The sequence below is a fragment of the Palaemon carinicauda genome, chromosome 1 (assembly GCF_036898095.1).
Source record: "Palaemon carinicauda isolate YSFRI2023 chromosome 1, ASM3689809v2, whole genome shotgun sequence".
In the NCBI taxonomy this organism is placed as follows: domain Eukaryota; kingdom Metazoa; phylum Arthropoda; class Malacostraca; order Decapoda; family Palaemonidae; genus Palaemon; species Palaemon carinicauda.
In genome coordinates this window covers 25,459,498-25,471,997 of record NC_090725.1, presented here as the reverse complement: position 1 = coordinate 25,471,997, position 12,500 = coordinate 25,459,498, and positions in this window count along the sequence as shown.

Below are 12,500 nucleotides of genomic sequence, written 5' to 3'. Positions count from 1 at the left end.
CATCTTTTTTTTTCTTTCTCGGCTTATTTTAATTTCTATATACTGGGCTGCCATTTCGAATGAGCCTTTTCTGTCGATTTCTATCTTGTGCCCAGAATTCATTAATTCCTTTCTCTCTCAGGACCTCCCCTACAGTCCTAATCAATAATGAATAGATTAATCTTAGGCAACGTACAAAATAGTATAATAAACTGTACTTGAGGGAAATGAAAGCGCACATACTGTGTAATTAGAATTTTCAAATTAACACTTGAAGGGGAAAACTATACAAAAAGAAGTATAATTTATTGTAAATTATATTTTTTTTTTTATAAATTTCCCTATTCACCAGAATTTTTCCTTATTACCATTTCCACAGAAAAAAAAATATCAAAAGAATTACATAAACATATGGATTTTTCGATATATAAGGAGAATAAATGATTTCCAAATATATTGATATTACTCCAACTACTGCTACATAAAGCTAGTCTTTCTCATATAAAAGTTTATATGTATACATATACACAAACACACACATCCATTTGAAGTATAATAACTACATAAATAACTTGGACTGGAAATGAAAATACTTAAGGACTCTTTTACTACATTTTGAGTGTATTGCATGTAAAATGGTTGCATTTTCTCATTCTTGCTACTTATTTTATGATAGATAGTTCACTGAAATACAAAAACTTCAGGCGTGTCCTTAGACATGCCTTTTCATCACCAAACTAGCCAAAAAGGATTGATGATAGTGGGAGACTTATTCTAATCACTCACAGCAAATCACATTAGCGTGAGGGTGGCCATGACTAGTACAGGTTTGCTAAATCATGGCAATATTCAAACAATTCCACCAGATTATATATATATATATATATATATATATATATATATATATATATATATATATATATATATATATATATATATATATATATATATATATATATTTATATATATATATATATATATATATATATATATATATATATATATATATATATATATATATATATATATATATATATATATATATATATATATATATATATATATATATATATATATATGGGATCAGGCCATGTCGTCCTGATGGAAGTTCCTTTATTAGTAGCTTCCTAGGTAATATTTGACTACAGTGATATATCAAAGAGAATTTACCAAAGGTATCCAGAATTCTAACTCTTGGAGCGAATATCCCTTAAAATTGGATATCGCGTAATCAGGGGACATATTCTTGACACGTCTCATAGCTATCTACGCCCCTAATAGCGTTTCCACTTCGAGGGGAAAAGGCGGCAAGAATATAGGAGAGTCGTTAAAGAGGCAACGCTCTCGACACTCCTACTGTACTGTAAATAGTGTGCCAAATCGCCACCGCGAGGCGCCACCAAGCCATTCTTTTTCTTGTAGCTTCGTTGACCGGTGTTATCCTGTGTTATCTCTCGCCATTTTGGAGTTATTTGTCGCTATGATGTCTTCACCAGCCTCATCAGCTTCTGGAAAGTTAAGTAATGTCTTTGAATTGTGTAAATGTAAGCTCTTCCAAGTTTTACTCTTCGATTGAGATCGTAATTAACGTAACAAGAGCTATTGCCAGCCGGATGGCGTCATGAACGCGGTCGTTCTTCCTGTACATCCAGTTAGCCAAAACGACTTTCCCGGCATTATTTGCTTTAATAACTTTCGCTAATAAGTATTTTAGTTAGGGATTTTTATATTATGTCATTGTTGTCGTGGATTTGGCTATTTATGTTCGAGCCTCACGAGTGCTAGGCTTCCTAGCCTAAGCACCTACACACTTCATGCATGATATAACCTTCCTGGTAAAGTTTTATTGAAGCTCAGGCAATATTTTATACAATTAAGATATTACTGCATAAATTTTCCTCTTCCAAGATAGTATACAAGAGAGTTTCGGTAAACGATTCTCTATGTTCCTAGACTTACTAGCCTGGGGGCTTTAGTATACTTTCATACATGTCCCCAATTGCTCTTGTATTGTCTTCTAAGGCGAGGTTGATGCCTCCTATACCTTCTAAGTCGATACCAATCTCTTGGCGAGATTTAAGAGCAATTCCCCTTCCCTCTGATAAGCCTAGGCTACCCTCAGTTAGCTTTGCGGTGAACTGAGTTCCGTCAAAGTTTACCGGGTGTTTCGTTTCTTTCTCTTAACCACTGAATCGGTTTTTGAGTTAGAACGGGACATCAGAGTAAAGTCTGTGTTAGGCATCTTACTGTCTCGGTGAAATTATTTCCCAAGTCAGGTTAAGTTGTCTATACAGGAGGCTAGGCCTCCCTAGACCATACGTGGAGGTTTTTGTTTACAATTCCTCCTTCCTCGGTTTAGCAGACAGTCCTGTGCTAGTGGATCTTAGACCAAAGAAATGATTTCTTCATTGTCTAATATACCTGGTATGAGATTCTGTTCTCTTGCGAGATTGTGTCCTATGGCCACTTTCTCACTTGACTAACCCATACGGGGGAACTGATTTCCCCTACTTGAGGTTACCTTGAGATCGGAATCCTTTAAGTTGTGTAATGCCTTCGGGTATTACCTTACTTATAGGACTTTTCCTCCTTCCCCGCTGTATCTTTTGTGTTGGGTGAACCATCACCCTCCCTGGCCGTCATTCTACATTTGACTATAAGGGTAATCTATAGAACTGGCCTGAGGTTCCCTGTCTACTGCCGGCCGGGCCGGCTGCCGGCAGGTACATTCATAATCTTTAGGGTGTTCTTCAGTCCTCCCTTGGACTGCCTTCCATAGCCCAGATAGATGGGGTATGGTTGGGTGGAAGCCCGAATATAATTCCCCCCTTCCACTTGAACCCTCATTCGGGATGTAGGCCGGCAAGGCTGAGCCTTTGCCTTCCTCCATCCTCTCTTTTTCTCTACCTTTCCTTATACTGGGCCGGCCGCCGGCAGCTTACAGCTGTCGGCGGCCATGTTGGCTGTCTGTCGGCCGGCAGTTACTCTGCCGCCACTTGCCGGGGGTGTCGCTGAGACAACGACAAATAATCATACTATGACCAGTGGCTGGCAACTAAGTTGTCGGCCAGCAGTCGGCCAGCCAAAGTATAGATCTGAAGACAGTAACTGCCTTCAATAGCCCAGAATAGGCCGGCATATGTTGGTAAGGACGGCATATGCCGGCAGGCCCGGCATATGTCGGCAGGCCGGGCATGTGTCACTGGGTCCGGCATGTGCCGGCAGGTCCGGCATATGCCAGCAGGTCTGGCGGCATACCGCCGCCAGTCAGTGCTGTAGCCCAAAAATCTTTTCCAACCTACAAGGTGCTTCATGGGCAGCCTATTGGGAGACCATCACATATAAGAGAATGATCGTCTCTACCACTTAATGGTTATCAACCATTAATTTACCCCCGATATTGAACCTGGGACATTGTGTTAAGAAGACACTTTATATCAAAGAATATTATCTTCCCATAAAAAATTCATTAAGAATTTATTGTTCATTATTGGAGGAGGTCATAGCAATGGGCTGGACAGGAAACACAAGTAGGTGTCTTTCCTATCTTCTAGCTTACTCTATCCAAGGTAATTTAAAAAAAAAAAATATGTATGCTGAAATCTGAGAATTTCACCGAATACTTACATGCTTTCTTTCTTTACAGGAGGAGCATACCGAGTACGGGAACAGTTTTTGCAGGGTCCGTAGCAAGAACTTCTACGGCCATGACGTATGCAGGGTCCATGCTCGCTGCGCAGTCACCCAGTGGGCTTTCAAATACTGGGAGCCACAGGTATGTACCGTTTGTGACAAACTGGTAAAAGAGGTTTTTGATGATCAAAAGTCTACTGAGTCAAGGGATGCAGCAGGTGACACGATGCAAAAATGGATCAGGGGTTTTCAGAAGAACACCTCTGGCCCATACCTTCCTAAGGAGAGGATGAGGGACTTGAAGGGCATCCATTTAGATGACAACATGTCGGTTGTCTCAGAGGAGACTGAGAACAATCTCATACTGGAAGAACTGAAGCAGGAGGATGACGTACCTCCTGAGGCTGAAGTCGATAAGTCCGAAACGATTTCGGTATCTTCAGCCACAGTGACTGAGCCGGTGCCTTCGACTTCATCTACTGCACCCCAGCTAGATTCCATTATGAGTACGTTGCACTCGCTGGTGTCTATAGTGCAGGACATTCAGAAGAAATCGTCCGAGAAAGAAGCTTCGCTTTGGACGGAAATGCATCAGCTAATTGCAACACATTTAGCCCTGAAGAAGCTAAACGTCAAGGATCTCCCCGCTTTCTCTGATGTTAATCCTTGGAGATATGCAGAGCATATGCCAATGTCGGGGGGGGGGGAAGATCTTCCTCTCGGAGAAACTGGGCACTGTCCCAGTAGAGGAAATTGAGTTTTGGCCAAGCAAAGGGGCCTACCCGGACTGCTATGTTCGTCTAAGGACGGGACTTGCATCCAAGGAGGAAACAGAGCCGAAAGAGACGATTGTCCTCAAACTCTCTAAGGCTCAGGCCTTATATACAACCACCTTGAAAGAGAGGGCCTTTACTAGTTCCAAGGTGCCGGCTCTCAGCAAAAAGCACCCGTCCTTTATTGCTGACCCCAAACGTGCCTTCCCCTTTATGGACAAAGGGTTTAAGGCAGCCTTAAAGGCAGTTGAAGCAAGGAAACCTTGCCCTACACTGGAGGAGTGTAGACCGTTTTCTCTTGCTTTTCCATCAGATGATAAAGACTGGAAGGATGTTCATAACACCTTCACAGTTGGGAAGCTGGAGGCAGATATTGCTGGACGACAGTTTGGCTAAAACCTCCTGAAGCTGTCAGAGTCTCTCCTGCACAGGGAACAAGAGACTAAAGAACGTCTTGCTGCTTCCATGTCTCTACAGACTGGCTTAGAGACTATGGCAATCATCCCGGACACCCCAGATATGTACATGGTCTTCACCAAATCTCATTTGGCGACAGTCACCAAGGACTTGTACAACTTTATTAAAGCCCAAAGGACTTGTAGAGAGTTCGTGTTCACCTCGGCTGCGGTGAGACACGAACCAAGGAAGCTCATAGCCTCCAATATCTGGGGAAAAGACCTCTTCCCGAGCGAAGTGGTCAAAGAGGTTGTGGACAAAGCCGCTACGGAGAACAGGAATCTCCTCTCCAAGTGGGGCTTGTCCTCAAAAAGAAAATCTTCCGCTGACGAGGGTCCCCAGCCGAAGAATAAATCAAAACGACCAAGAGTGCCCTCTCGGCCTAGAAAAAAGCAACAGTTTCCCGTGGCCACGGTGTCCCAGACGGTAGCACATCCAACCACCACCTTCCAACTGGTTCCCCAAACGCTGGCGACCCAATCGCCGGTGTTCTCCCCAGTCTTTGAAAGCCAATCGACGATTTTTAGGCCAAAGTCTCCAGGTTCCTTTCCAGGGTCCTCTAGACGCCCCTTCAGAGGTAGGGGTAACAAAGGTGGACATGGCCAAGGAGGTAAGTCCTCCAACCAGCACTACAAGTGAGATACTACTGGTAGGAGGGAGACTTCTCCTCTTCCGGGATCGTTGGACCTTTGATCCTGGGCCCACAGCCTAATCAAGAACGGACTAGGGTGGAGTTGGAGCTCAACTCCACCAAACTTTCCTCAATTCTTCCAGTTTTCAACCCCCATTCTGGAAGAATATGTCCAGGAACTCCTGAATAAAAGTTATACAGAAGGAAAAGTCCATCAGATTCCAAGGAAGGCTATTTTGTGTTCCGAAGAAGGATTCGGAAAATCTCAGAGTCATTCTAGATTTATAACCAATCAACAAGTTCATAGTGAACCACAAATTCAGAATGCTGACGCTTCAACACATAAGGACCCTTTTGCTCAAACGGGCATACACAGTCTCCATAGACATGACGGATGCGTACTGGCATGTTACATTCAACCGTCAAGTTTCCTCCTACCTAGGGTTCAAACTACAGAAATGAAAGTACGTTTTCAGAGCCATGACCTTCAGTCAAAACATAGCCCCAAGGGTATTCACCAAGCTTGCGAATGCAGTAATTCATCAACTACGCCTAAAGGGGATCAAGGTAGTAGCCTACTTGGACGACTGGCTGGTGTGGGCAGCATCCGAGGAAGAGTTCAGGCAAGCCTCTAAGCAAGTGATCCAGTCCCTGGAACACTTAGGATTCAAGATCAACTTGGAAAAGTTTCCTCTATCTCCAGCTCAAAAGTTCCAGTGGCTCGGTGTTCACTGGGATTTACAGTCACACTGCCTTTCCATTCCATCAAAGAAGAGGAAAGAGAGAGCAGGATCTGTCAAGAGACGTCTTCAATCCGACAGGATATCATAAAGGCAACAGGAGAGAGTGTTGGGGTCCCTCCAGTTTGCCTCAGTGACAGATCCAATATTGAAAGCTCAATTAAAAGATGCATCAGGAGTTTGGAGAAACTACGCATCAAACGCTCGAAGAGATCTACAAAGACCGAATCCAAATCGTCTGCGATCACTACTCAAACCACTGTCGGAAGCCAAGAACCTGAAGAGCAAGGCACCTCTGAAACCACCTCCACCGGCAGTCACCGTTCACATGGACGCCTCAAAAGAGGGGTGGGGAGGTCACTCTCATCATCGGTGAGTCTAGGGAACCTGGTCTCCCCTCTTCAAGACCTTCCACATCAATTTTCTGGAAGCCTTGGCGGTTCTTCTCTCTCTGAAGAAACTGGAACTTCACTGCTCAATCCACATCCGTATGGTTCTAGACAGCGAAGTTGTAATGAGATGCCTAAATTGACAAGGCTCGAGATCGCCTCACATAAATCAAGTGATACTGGCCATCCTCCGTCTAGCGAAGAAGAAGAGATGGCACTTGTCAGCCGTCCACCTTCAAGGGTTCCGAAATGTGACAGCGGACGATCTATCCAGGGTCAACCCGATAGAGTCAGAATGGTCCCTAGATACAAAATCATTCTCCTTCATATTACGCAAAGTCCCAGGACTGCAGATAGATCTCTTCGCAACGAGCGACAACAAGAAGCTACCCCGGTATGTAGCCCCGTACGAGGATTCTCTAGCGGAAGCGACAGACGCAATGTCCATGATTGGAACAGGTGGTCCAAGATCTACCTGTTCCCTCCAATCAACCTTCTGCTGAAAGTCCTCGACAAACAGAGATCCTTTCGAGGGATAGCAGCAATAGTGGCCCACAAGTGGCCCAACAGTGTTTGGTTCCCTTTGATAACGGAACTACGCCTGAAGCTGATCCCGTTGCCGGACCCAGTTCTGACTCAGCAAGTGCAGAAATTGACTGTCTCAGCTTCATCAGAGAAAACCCAGAAACTTCATCTCATGATTTTCTCGCCCTAGCGGTCAAGAAACGGTTCGGGATTTCTAGGGACAATGTTAACTTCTTAGAATAATACAAGTCAAAGTCAACAAGAAGACAATATGAGTCTTCCTGGAAGAAATGGGTGGCCTTTGTCAAGGCGAAGAAACCTAAGGAGATTTCTACGGATTTCTACCCTTGTCCTTCTTCATCCATCTTCATGAACAAGGTTTAGCAGCCAACACGATTACTACATGTAAATCTGCCCTAGCCAGACCAATACTATATGCCTTCCAGGTAGACTTTTGTAATGAAATCTTCTACAAGATTCCATAAGCCTGCGCTAAACTTCGGCCCACAGCTCCTTCAAAGACCATTTCATGGTCTTTGGATAAGGTTCTTCACTTAGCATCAACCCTGAACAATGAGGATTGCTCGCTGAAAGACTTGACTCAAAAGGTGATATTCTTATTTGTACTAGCCTCAGGAGCCAGAGTTAGCGAAATAGTGGCCCTCTCGAGGGATGATGGCCACATTCAGTTCACAACTCCGGAGAACTGAACCTCTTTCCGGACCCGACGTTTCTCGCCAAGAACGAGCTGCCCACTAAGAGATGGGGTCCTTGGAGAATCTGCCCTCTGAAGGAAGAAGCATCCCTCTGCCCAGTGTAATGCCTAAAGGTCTATCTTCGTAGAACTTCAGACTTTAAGGGAGGTCAGCTTTTCAGGGGAGAGACGTCTGGTTCAACATTATCCTTGAAACAGTTAAGGGCGAAAATCACCTATTTTATACGCAGAGCTGATCCAGACAGTACACCCGCAGGTCATGATACGAGAAAAGTTACCTTGTCTATGAATTTCATCCAGACGATGTCGTTTGAAAACCTTCGTGCTTATACTGGATGGAAGTCATCCTGAGTTTTTCTTCAAACACTATGCGAAACAATTACAGGAAATAAAATTTCATGTGGTGGCGGCAGGCAGTGTTATAAATCCTGCCGCTTGATTACTGCAAAGAACAGTGCATTAATTGGGACTTTTAGTAAAGGGTGTACATGATAGACTCGTAAGACATATCATGTTGAGTATTGTGTTTAGTGATAACACTATAGACTGTTCTCTCTACACAGGTGACATTAAGCATAATAGACTGACACAAGTACCAGGCATACTTATATGCACAGTGTTCCTAGTAACAACAGAATGCATAGTGAAATTTTATATTTTCCTTAGAGTGACTAATGTTTTCCTTTTCAGGTGAAACTTATATAATTCTGTTATTACTATTTATGCTTTTATGCAGAATTGTTCTGCATAAGATGTAATTGAATACAACACTGATTTCTATTTTTGTAATAAACAATAAAAGGAATCTTTGCGTCTGTTTCGCCTCAAAAATTCTAGATTAAGAATAAAGTCAGAGCATCCTTGATTCTTTTAATATTTGAGAAAATATTGGGGAACTAAGGTTAAGACTGTTCCAAGCAAACAGGTAGGAACTGATTGTACTAAACTGTTTATTTTACTGAACTTAGGTTTCCTACACGTATATAAACCTTTCTGTCTCTTTTCAGCCAGACTTGGGAGGTATCAGTACCCTATACAGAGATATACCATCTAAGTACAAACTAAACTTTATGTTTATGATGACACTAATATACAAACTGTTCGCTAGATTGTTCCTTGAACTCACAATCCTCGGGTTTTTTCCTAGAGTCTACCCAGACTCTTCCCTGTAGGGGGCAGAAAGAGCTGACATAGTTTATGATCAGTTAATTGATGTATAACGGTAACATCAAGTGTCTCTAGGTCTAGAAGACCAAATAGGAAATATTTATCTTGAGATACCGGCACTATTGAAAATCCACAGATACATTAATGCTCTGGTAAACATCCATCAGGACGACATGGCCTGAGCCCAAAAAACGGATTTTGAAGCAAAGCGAAAAATCTATTTTTTGGTGAGGTAGCCATGTCGTCCTGATGGACCTACCCTCTTTTTGACAAAAGGATAAGGAATCCCTCCCTATTGTACTGTATCTGGAACACCTACAAAGCTACAAAGAATGGCTTGGTGGCGCCTCGCGGTGGCGATTTGGCGCACTATTTACAGTACAGTAGGAATGTTGAGAGCGTTGCCTCTTTAACAACTCTCCTATATTCTTGCCACATTTTCCCCTAGAAGTGGAAACACTATTAGGGGTGTAGATAGTTATGAGACATGTCAAGAATACGTCCTCTGATTACGCGCTATCCAATTTTAAGGGATATTCGCTCCAGGAGTTACAATTCTGGATACCTTTGGTAAACTCTCTGGGATATATCACTGTAGTCAAATATAACCTAGGAAGTTACTAATAAAGGAACTTCCACCAGGACGACATGGCTACCTCACCCAAAAATAGATTTTTCGCTTTGCTTCAAAATCTGTTTTATATATATATATATATTATATATATATATATATATATATATATATATATATATATATATATATATATATATATATTTATATATATATATAAACTTAAGTTAGGCGTAAAAAACGTCTCGAATCATGATGCGCGAAGCAGACGATGCATTAAGGAAATGTGACTCGGTGTTTTGTTAGGGGACAGAGAGAAAGAGGTAGGAGAACAGAAATTTGTTTATAAAACATACTTAACAAATATAAAATTTGTTAATATATATTAGGAATCAGATGTCAAAATAGAGGAATCTATAGGTCTTAAAAATTCTTTTTTTGTGCAGTAACATATTTTTTCTTTACCAGTTATATTGATTATTGTGAGAAAAATGATAATGAAAAATTAAATATTCTAAACGAGACTATTCAGAAAACCGCAAATAGATTATTTATCATCGTCAGTAAAGACAATGTTGCTCACTTACGTTGGGGAGAGAGAGAGAGAGAGAGAGAGAGAGAGAGAGAGAGAGAGAGAGAGAGAGAGAGAGAGAGAGAATCCAACAAACATTTGATATAATGGATGAACTGGTCCCAAACCTGTTTGCTAATTGTTCAGTTGATATTCCTTCTTTAAATTCTATGCTATTTTTTACTTTTATATCGTCATGTCTTAATATGTATATAATTTGCATCGTATGTCAGCAAACATGCTGTCTGAGTTCACGAATTCAACAACCTTTCATAATTTTTATTGATATAATGTGACTTTTGTATAGTTTATTTGCTAATTGTCTTTATTATTATTATCATTATTATTATTATTATTATTATTATTATTATTATTATTATTATTATTATTATTATTATTATTATTATTATTATTTCATAGACTTTGATTTGTATGATTTATGCATGTTTCCGAATTCATTTATGAATTTCAACTCGTTTTGAGATTTCTTATAAGGAATATAATAATTCATCCAATTACTCTTGCGTGATTTTTATGAAAACGCAAAGAAGACATGCCTTCCGCCATGCACATGCATATAAAATTCCTTTCACATCGTTGAGAAACTCCAACCATCTCACAATAGGTTACACTTCCTCGGAAAAGTTTGTAAACAAAGGTCTTTACTTTGATGATTCTTTATTTTTTTAAGGCCCTAATTTGTGACCAGGAAAGTATTCAGTTATTCACTTTAATGCTTTTATTTTGTCTTAACTCAGGAAGGTAGGTATTCTATTACATATTTTTTTCTGCAATGGATAATTCATGGTGAAAATGAAGTAGAATAATTCAATAAAGAAAATTCTTTGAAAGATCTGTCGTCAACAGCTTCATGAGCATTATTAACAATGTATACACACACACACACACATACACACACACACACATATATATATATATATATATATATATATATATATATATATATATATATATATATATATATATATATATATATATATATATATATATATATATATATATATATATATATATATATATATATATATATATATATATGCGTATATATATATATATATATATATATATATATATATATGCGTATATATATATATATATATATATATATATATATTATATATATATATATATATATATATATATATATATGCGTATATATATATATATATATATATATATATATATATATATATATATATATATATATATGCATATATATATATATATATATATTATATATATATATATATATATATATATATATATATATATATACATATATATTGCAGCGATTTTTTTATGTTGAACAGGCTAAATACGTCCTTTTATAATTTATATATGAAATATCTCTTCTAGTAATATTACTGTTATTAAAATATTTCATATCAATTGATCCTTACATCTCTTATATTTTATGTTTCTTATGTTTCTTTAATACCTTTCCCCACTGGGGTATTTTTTCCTGTTGGAGCCCTTTGGCTTACATCAACCTGCTTTTCCAACGATGGTTGTATCATAGGTAGTACCATATAAATATTATTATTATTATTATTATTATTATTATTATTATTATTATTATTATTATTATTATTTTTATTATTATTATTATTATTACCTAAGCTACACCCTAGTAGGAAATACATGATATTGTGAGATCAATAGCTCCAACTTGGAAAAATCGCTCAGTATGGAAAGGAAATAAGAAAATAAATGAAATACATGAAAAGTAACGAATAATTAATATAGAATATTTCAAGATCAGTAAGAAGGTTAAAATAGATCTGTCAAATATAAGCTATGGAGAGAGAGTTATGTTAGCAATATTGAACTTCTGAGTTTCTAACGATTTAACGGCCTGATTGGGAAGATCATTCCCCAATCTGGTCATAGCTGGAATAAAACTTCTATAACATTGTGTAGTATTGAGCTCTATGCAGTGAAAAAAGATATGAGGTTAATAAGATCTTATATGAAGCTGAAGAGATTTCTACCTCGACATTTCTTATTGCAAAAAGCATCTGTGCTGTACAGATAGCGTTAATATGATTAAGTACATCACAATAACTCATCAAAAGTATTAAGTGCGCCATTCCATAAGAGATGGTGCAAAATTTGGACCGGTCTAGCTAGGGATTTGAGTTGGCGAGAAAATTGACGATTGCCTTCAACAGTGTTACCAGACGTCTTTGCTATGTGCGTCCTTATAGTATCCTAAAGCAAAAAGACTAAAAGATAGGTGAAGTAAATGTTTTTCATAGTTCTCTCTCTCTCTCTCTCTCTCTCTCTCTCTCTCTCTCTCTCTCTCTCTCTCTCTCTCTCCTCTCTCTCT